This window comes from Palaemon carinicauda, chromosome 7, assembly GCF_036898095.1.
Source record: "Palaemon carinicauda isolate YSFRI2023 chromosome 7, ASM3689809v2, whole genome shotgun sequence".
Taxonomy (NCBI): domain Eukaryota; kingdom Metazoa; phylum Arthropoda; class Malacostraca; order Decapoda; family Palaemonidae; genus Palaemon; species Palaemon carinicauda.
Window position 1 is genome coordinate 135,943,866 of NC_090731.1, and position 7,500 is coordinate 135,951,365.

Genomic DNA, 7,500 nt, shown 5'->3' on the forward strand with positions numbered 1-7,500 from the left:
TTGACGCTTCGGGTGAGGGTGCTGGTGCTTGTCTGTGCCAGGAGTCCTTGGAGCATCCAGGGGAGCGTCGGGTGATAGGTACGACTCCATGACTTTCCTTGACAGCGAGACCCGTTACACTACCATTGAGCGGGAGTTGGCTGCTCTGCGATGGGAGTTGAAAACCTTCAGGGCCTTCCTCTATGGTCAGTTCTTCGTGATTCATTCTGATCACCGTCCTCTGATGTACCTTCATGCATGAAGATGGTGGACAGTCGAATTAACTGACTGTCTGTTTGCTACTGAACCCAGCACTCCCAAGTTGCCTACTGGACTGGCCTTGTATAAGGAGGTTCATGGTGGTCCAGATTCTTTCATAGAATCCTTGGAGCTAGTCATGAGCTGCTGGACGGAAGGGTCAGATGCCGCACCCGAATCTCAGTTGAAGAGAGCTAAGCTCCGGGATGCTTTAGTTCAGCAGTTTCTGAAAGACGCCGGTGGACTAGGCTTCAAACTAGACAGGACAAGTAGGAACGGGATCAAGGCAATACGTTTTCCAGGTACAGTCCCAGCTCTGGAGTTGCTCTTGGCAGCATCTAAGCTATTGAACCTGGAAATCTGGGTCCATTGGGGTCCCACTTGTCCCATAGTATATCGTGATCCATCCGTGATTGAGCCTCAGTGGGTGCATCTACAGTGTCTGTCTGGAGTGCATTTTAACCCTCTGATCGAGCTCCGCAATTACGTCCCTCCAACTGACGTGATTCTGGGCCATAAGGCAGATGTAAAATCTCATGTGCCTGACACTGATGATCAGGAAGCACCAGAGGATTGTCTTGTAATCCAGTATGTGACATAAAAGGCACCTCGTCAGTCCAGTTGTACACATGTGTCTCAACACTCGGCAGTAGGTATAGTAATGATGCAGGAGACCTTATTTGTGTTCTTGTTGATACAGGAGCACAGGCTTGTCTTGTAAGTGAGTCTTTACTGACCCAATTCGGCATAGAGTACTAGTTATTGTCAGGAGAACAGTTAGAGGGGTTGACTGGTTCCTGCACCAGCATTCTAGGCTATGTCCAGTTAGAGGTGAAGTGTCCTTCTGGGTGGAGGCTACCGCTGTTTTACTATGTGGTGGTAGCTGCCAATGACATTAACTTTTGTTTTGTTCTTGGTAGGAATCTACTGGATGCAGCCTACTTGACACTGGATTCACCCCGAGAACAGTTGGTGTATGACCACACGTCTGTTCCTCAGTTGTCTCCCAAGGTACTCTCAGTCGCCCTACTGCATACCGAGACCACTGTTATGAAAGTAACTGACCCTGAATCTGATTGGGGAGTGTTCTCCGGAAATGCTCTTCTGTCCTTTAGTTAGGTGTCCATGATCCAAGGAGATCATCGACAAATCCAAATTGTCATCAAGATGATCTACTCCAAGGTTCCTACATCTCGAGTTCCACGCTCCTATCTACCCTATAGGAGATGTTGGTCTGATCTGGAAGTACACCAGGGTTTGCTAGTGAAGTGAAACCCAGATGGCCTAGTAGTCCCAGTAGTCACCTTCAATATCATGATTGACCTAGTTGCTGAGACACACCTCCAGAATGTTCACTGGGGGATCGGAAAAATTATTGCTATGCTCCGTCGACTCGTTTGGCCTAAATCTTTGATTAGCGTAATAATAGATATGTGCCTGACGTGTTGGGAATGTCAGACTTGTAAGGTTTCAAGGGAAGTGGTTGCCCCGCCGATATTGAAAATAGTGACCTCTTCTCCTTTTGGTTGCTATGGACCTTGTGAGTCTCCCAACAACCAGTACTGGTTTTATTGGGTGTCTGATGGTAGTCGACCATTATTCCAAGTGGGTGACGACAGTACCCATAAGGAATAAGAAGAGTTGAACGATATGCCAGGCGCTTGAAGACTGAGTTTTTCCTGTTATTTCTCGCGTTCCAGTTCGGATATTGACTGATAACGGCCATGAGTTTATTTCTCAGGAATTTACTGAGTTGTTAGAGCGGTACAATGTTGTACATGTGAAAACCACTCTGTATAAACCCTCTAGTAATGGTGCAGTGGAGCGGGTGAATTGTACAATTGGTGAGTTACTAAGGGTGATTTTTGGGAACCTCGGAAATGGGACCAGTACTTATCCCGAGCAGTTCTCGGCTACAACCATTCCCACCACACTGAGATTAGCTGTACTCCAGCTGAGAACCTACTGAAGAATGCTCACGATGTTGATAGTACCCCTTTGGTGTCAGCAGAAACGAGAGACCCATGGGCTGAAGGACATCCTCGGTAAAAACCGTTCAAAAAGGGTTTTCTGGTGCTTAAGAAGGTGCACCTGTTGGGACACTTTCTGATGAACAAGCTCATCCCTAGGTTTGAGGTGGTATTCCGTGTTACTAAGGTATACAAGAATAAGGTCACCTATGAGCTGCACAGACTGCCTGATGGTGAACTGGTAAGAGCTCACCATATCCAATTAAAGGCCTGGTTTCCAACTTCCTCTAGTTCTAGAAGTGGTGGTGACTCCTATGGGGTGGCTGCAGTACTTGCATCCTACATTTTGTCCCGAGACTGTAACAAGTCCCGACGACAAAGAAAAAGTCACCATCCTACTAGAACTGTTACTCAGCCGAAGCTCATTCTTAAGCCAGCTAGGGTTTATGAGAGAAAAAAAACCCTGGATGCTTGGTTATATCTTCCAGAAAGTTATGATGAGACTCCTGTATTAAAGCCTGAATCGTTTCGAGATCGTTTGGTCCTCCAACTGTGGGAGAACAGCCTCACTGAAATGTGTGAAGCCCCAATTTTGTCTCCCGAATCGGTGGTTCACTCTCATGTGCTCTAATTTCCAAAGCCCTAATCCATATATTCCTCTTTCCGAGAGGAAAGTGTCGTTCCTCCTCCCGGGAGTTTTGAATTCTGGGAAGTTTCCAGTATTCCGTAATTGGAACTACTTTGTGTTGGCTCCAAGAGTCCCAGTCCAGATTGGTCAAGACCTGCTAGTTTAGAAAGCCCTGTTTCTGAATTGGCAGTGTCTATTCATCCTGATAATGACTTTCTCGGCTTTTTGCCACCCGATTGTGACGATCGACTGTCACCTGAAGATCCCACCTTTAGTGGATTTAATCCCCCATTCATTAGGTCTTTTTAAAAGGTCCTGTTCCTGACCTACCGTTAGTTCGGCCTCGAGTCCTGGGGTGGAGACCTCGTCTCACTGACCAGACGAATACCATAGAGAGGGAATCATCCTCCATTCCTGTGTCACCTCTGAATTCAAAACCCTTCTGACATTCTGATGGTAGATTAAGACACATTTCAGAGCTCGAGGTTGAAGTGGCACAGTCAGTTGTATCTAACCTGAATGCTACAACACTGTTTGGGTAGCTCGACACACAACTTTGCCCTTTGTCATCGCCTGATTTTTCGGGATTTTTATTGCCCTCTTCTGAGTCTACGGATTCTGTCTCTGGTTTATCTCAAAGAATGTTGATCACCCGCAGATACCAACTGTTATACGAGGTTATCGATCAATTAGAGACACCCAGCTTGTACTTGGAGAGGTGCCGGCTTAGCATGTCTTCGGTACTGCAAGAAATTAATATGGCTCGCCAGCAGATTGCTGAATCCGGGAGCATGTCCTGATACAGAATTTTGAGAATCAGAGGAAGAACTATAAATCTCCCACTGAATTAATCTTTGAACAGTTTTTATAGGAAGTTTTGATTGTAATCACAATTATTTTTAATAGTCATGTATTGATTCCCACAGTGGAGTAGTTAAAAGGCTGTAGAATGGGACACATTGTGGTAGGAAATCTTCATGTAGTCACAGTTTGTGTAATGGTTGCATTAATTGTTGCACTGTAAATTGACCTTGACCGTGACAGTTATATTAGATTTAATAAATTTTTATCATCCTGTAATACCTGTAGTCCAAAATCAATAAGTTTTGTATTCTTTTAAATTGATTTTGGACTGCGATGAACGTAATTTTTTTCTTGATAATTCATGACTGTATACCTGTAATATTGAAATGTTTCCTGTAAATAATGAAATTTATTATATTGTATGTTATTGGAGCATTGTTGGGAGGAATAGATGTTAATCTAATATTTTGTTTCTAAGTACTGTATCTCCATTGTGTCTGATAGTTTATCGTCTATTCCTATTGCATTTTGTTACATTAGAAAACTGTTAAATAATGTACTGTACCTAATGTAATACATATAATTTGATAAGTAGCCAGCTGAAGGGTCGGATGATGAATTGAATCTTTTTTAGTTGATCATCCTATCTTTTCATTGAAATTTGTAAGGTAAAACTTTTTCACTTGAATGTACAGAGTTTGTGTGGGGTGTTGCTGTCAGTTACGAGGCATTTTTTTTTGGATCGGCTTGAGGGCTAATGGGGGGGGGGGGGATGCAATATATAATGGTTTGTGTCAAAGAAAGCTTTATGGTTTGTATTGTATGAAAAAAAAAAACCTTTTATTTTATACATACTTTTTATAGCCCTCAAGTGCCCCACAAAGAAGTGCCTTAATCAGTTATTATTTCTTTCAACAGTTACTGACAGCAGGACCTTACACCCAGTAGGGAGAGAAGCTTGAAGTGGAACCTGGAAGTTGAACATAAAGCCGCATAGAAAAGTTTTAAGTGGCAGCCAAACTTTTATGTGCTGTCAATTTCCAAATCCGGTTGACTGTTCATGCAGATAATGAACAACAGTGTTGCGGGGTTCTCCTTTAAGCTTGAAATTTTTCCTGTCATAAGTCTGGAATTTTCTCTGGAATAATATTGCATGATCCTGCACCTGAATATGTTGCTAGTCAGCCTGATGAAGACTGTTAAAAGGAAGTTTGCCTTGATCTTCCAGTTTTGCCGCATGAATTGCAACCTTGTTTTATAATGCCTTTAATCGTGAGGCAAGCTCCTTGTATTTGAATGTATCCCAAACAGATACCCGGCTAGGGTGTGCCTTTGTTTATAATTGCATCTGGAACTCATAAGTGTGTCCAGCATGTGAATAGCTCTTGTTTTTTCGTTATTCAAATATTTTTTTTATCTTGTTTAATGTAAGGCTGGAGTGTAAAGGGGTACTAATTTTTCCTTTAATTGCTCATTTGAATTTGACGAAAAAAGAATGTTAAGGTAAACCTGAAAAGTTCTGTTTTTTTATTAAATCTCTTTCTAATAAGTCATTTATGATATTTTTTTTTCTCCCAAACTGTGTCCTATAAGTCTAACAAATTTTTCCCTATCACCTAATGTTCTGACACTTTACTTAAGCTTGAAGCCATCTTCCCCGAAGAAGATAGAGCTATTCATGTATACTGCTCATTTTTCCAGAAATGAATTAGCGGTCATGCTACACGTTTATTCAGCAAGCTCAAGGCAAGGGAGGAAAAGGGGAAAATAAGGTTCTTGCTGGGTCTCCTTGCCCAGTATAAAATCAAGGGGTGGTGTCCAGAGCCCAGTTCATCCTTGATTGTTTGCCTTTTACCCAGATTTTTGGTTATTCCACCATTATATATATATATATATATATATATATATATATATATATATATATATATATATATATATATATATATATATGTGTGTGTGTGTGTGTGTGTGTGTGTGTGTAGTGAACGTTGGGCTGTGGTTGGCATTCGGACACTAGGCAGTTTGGGTGCTACCTCTGTCCACAGTCCGCAAACCACTACAGCATCCTGCTTCTCAAACTAGGCTTTTAGTTTAGCTTGTAATAATAATAATAATAATAATAATAATAATAATAATAATAATAATAATAATTAGCTGAACTCGGGACGGATATTGTTTATGAGATCGGCATTGTTCCTCGTTGATGTCGCTCACTATCACGCAGTTCACTGTAATGTTGCTACATCTAACAACACTTTTAAGAAGGCTACATAATAGCTGTGTCTTTTGAATTGTATATATTACCATTGAATTTGGTAGGAACATAGAAACTATATTTCCCATCAATCACTGAAATTTTCATTTGGATATGTGAATTATTTTAGGGAAAAATTCAACCTATACCGAAATAAACGTTTGCTGTATCATTTCTATGTCAGATATCAACATGAAAATTGGTATAGACTATGTAAATATCCATCCCATGAATCCCTGAAAATTTCATTTAGATTTGTGAAGTATTCTACGAGTAATTTACGGCGCCGTCACTGAAAATCATCCTACTGTGGATATAGAAAAATAGCTACTGTGACTTTTCTATGACAAGTATCACTACGAAAATTGGCATGAATGTAGTTCACATAACACCATCAAACTCTGAAAATCATTTGGATATCTGTAAAACTCTAGGAGTAGTTTGCTCCTTCTCACTGATTTTTCAGCTAAAAATCGTCACTTACAGTCAGAAGTGACAGCCAGGGCATGCCTATAGCAGGTATGAACATGAACATTGGCAGAAAAAAACATTTAAATATCTAAATAATCCCTTAAAATTCCATTTGAATTTATTTATTTTTATAGGAGTTATTGACCCCGCCGACAATAATAATGAAAGAAAATGACTGGGTTATGGGCATGCCTGTAACACACATGAAGAGGAAAATTGTCAGAAACAAAGCTTATGTATATATATATATATATATATATATATATATATATATATATATATATATATATATATATATATATACATATAAATAATCCCTTTAAATCTAATTTGAATATATTCATTGGTGTAGGAGTTATTGACCCCGCCGCCGAAAATATCAGCTGACACCCGCCCCCCCCCCACCCACCTCCCCACTCGGTGATAATGATAAGAGGGAATGACTGGGCTATGTGTGGGGTGAGATTCATTTGCGAAAATTTGGGCATTTCATATAAGGTCACTTAGTTTGTTCGCGACAATAATTATATATACACCCATAACATGGTTGCCGAGGTTAAATATTTGACCATTATATGGCATCTAACACGTGTACACAACACTGTACATATGCATAACGTATCATCTAATATGAACAATTCAAATTTTTCCATTAATGTATATCATTAAAGCATACCCTGTGTTCATGAATGTGAACATTCGAATGACTTTTTTTCTATTATATATTAATCAAAATAACATTGGCAAGCTTTTTAAAAAAATTATTGGTATATATATTTTCATAATATATTGTTGGAGACCAATTCTATTTTTTCTACTCATGCAGGGCAGATGTATTTAGTGATTAATGATCTGACAGAACTCTTGATTATTAAGTGACTATTGATAAAGTTGGTGAAGGACAGTCACTAGTTATTTCTGTTGAAATACTTCTAAAACAATGACTGACTTGCTTTAATGCTTTCACCTGAAAATTGATTTTGGATCCTTTTTTGAGGGGACGACCACAGGGAGAAACTTCACTATCATTTTTCTAAGGAATAATACTATGAGAGTTTATCGTGAATAAATGATCCATAGGTGTGGTTAATAAAAGTGATATACATATTTTTATAATGTTCTCATTTATTTAGATT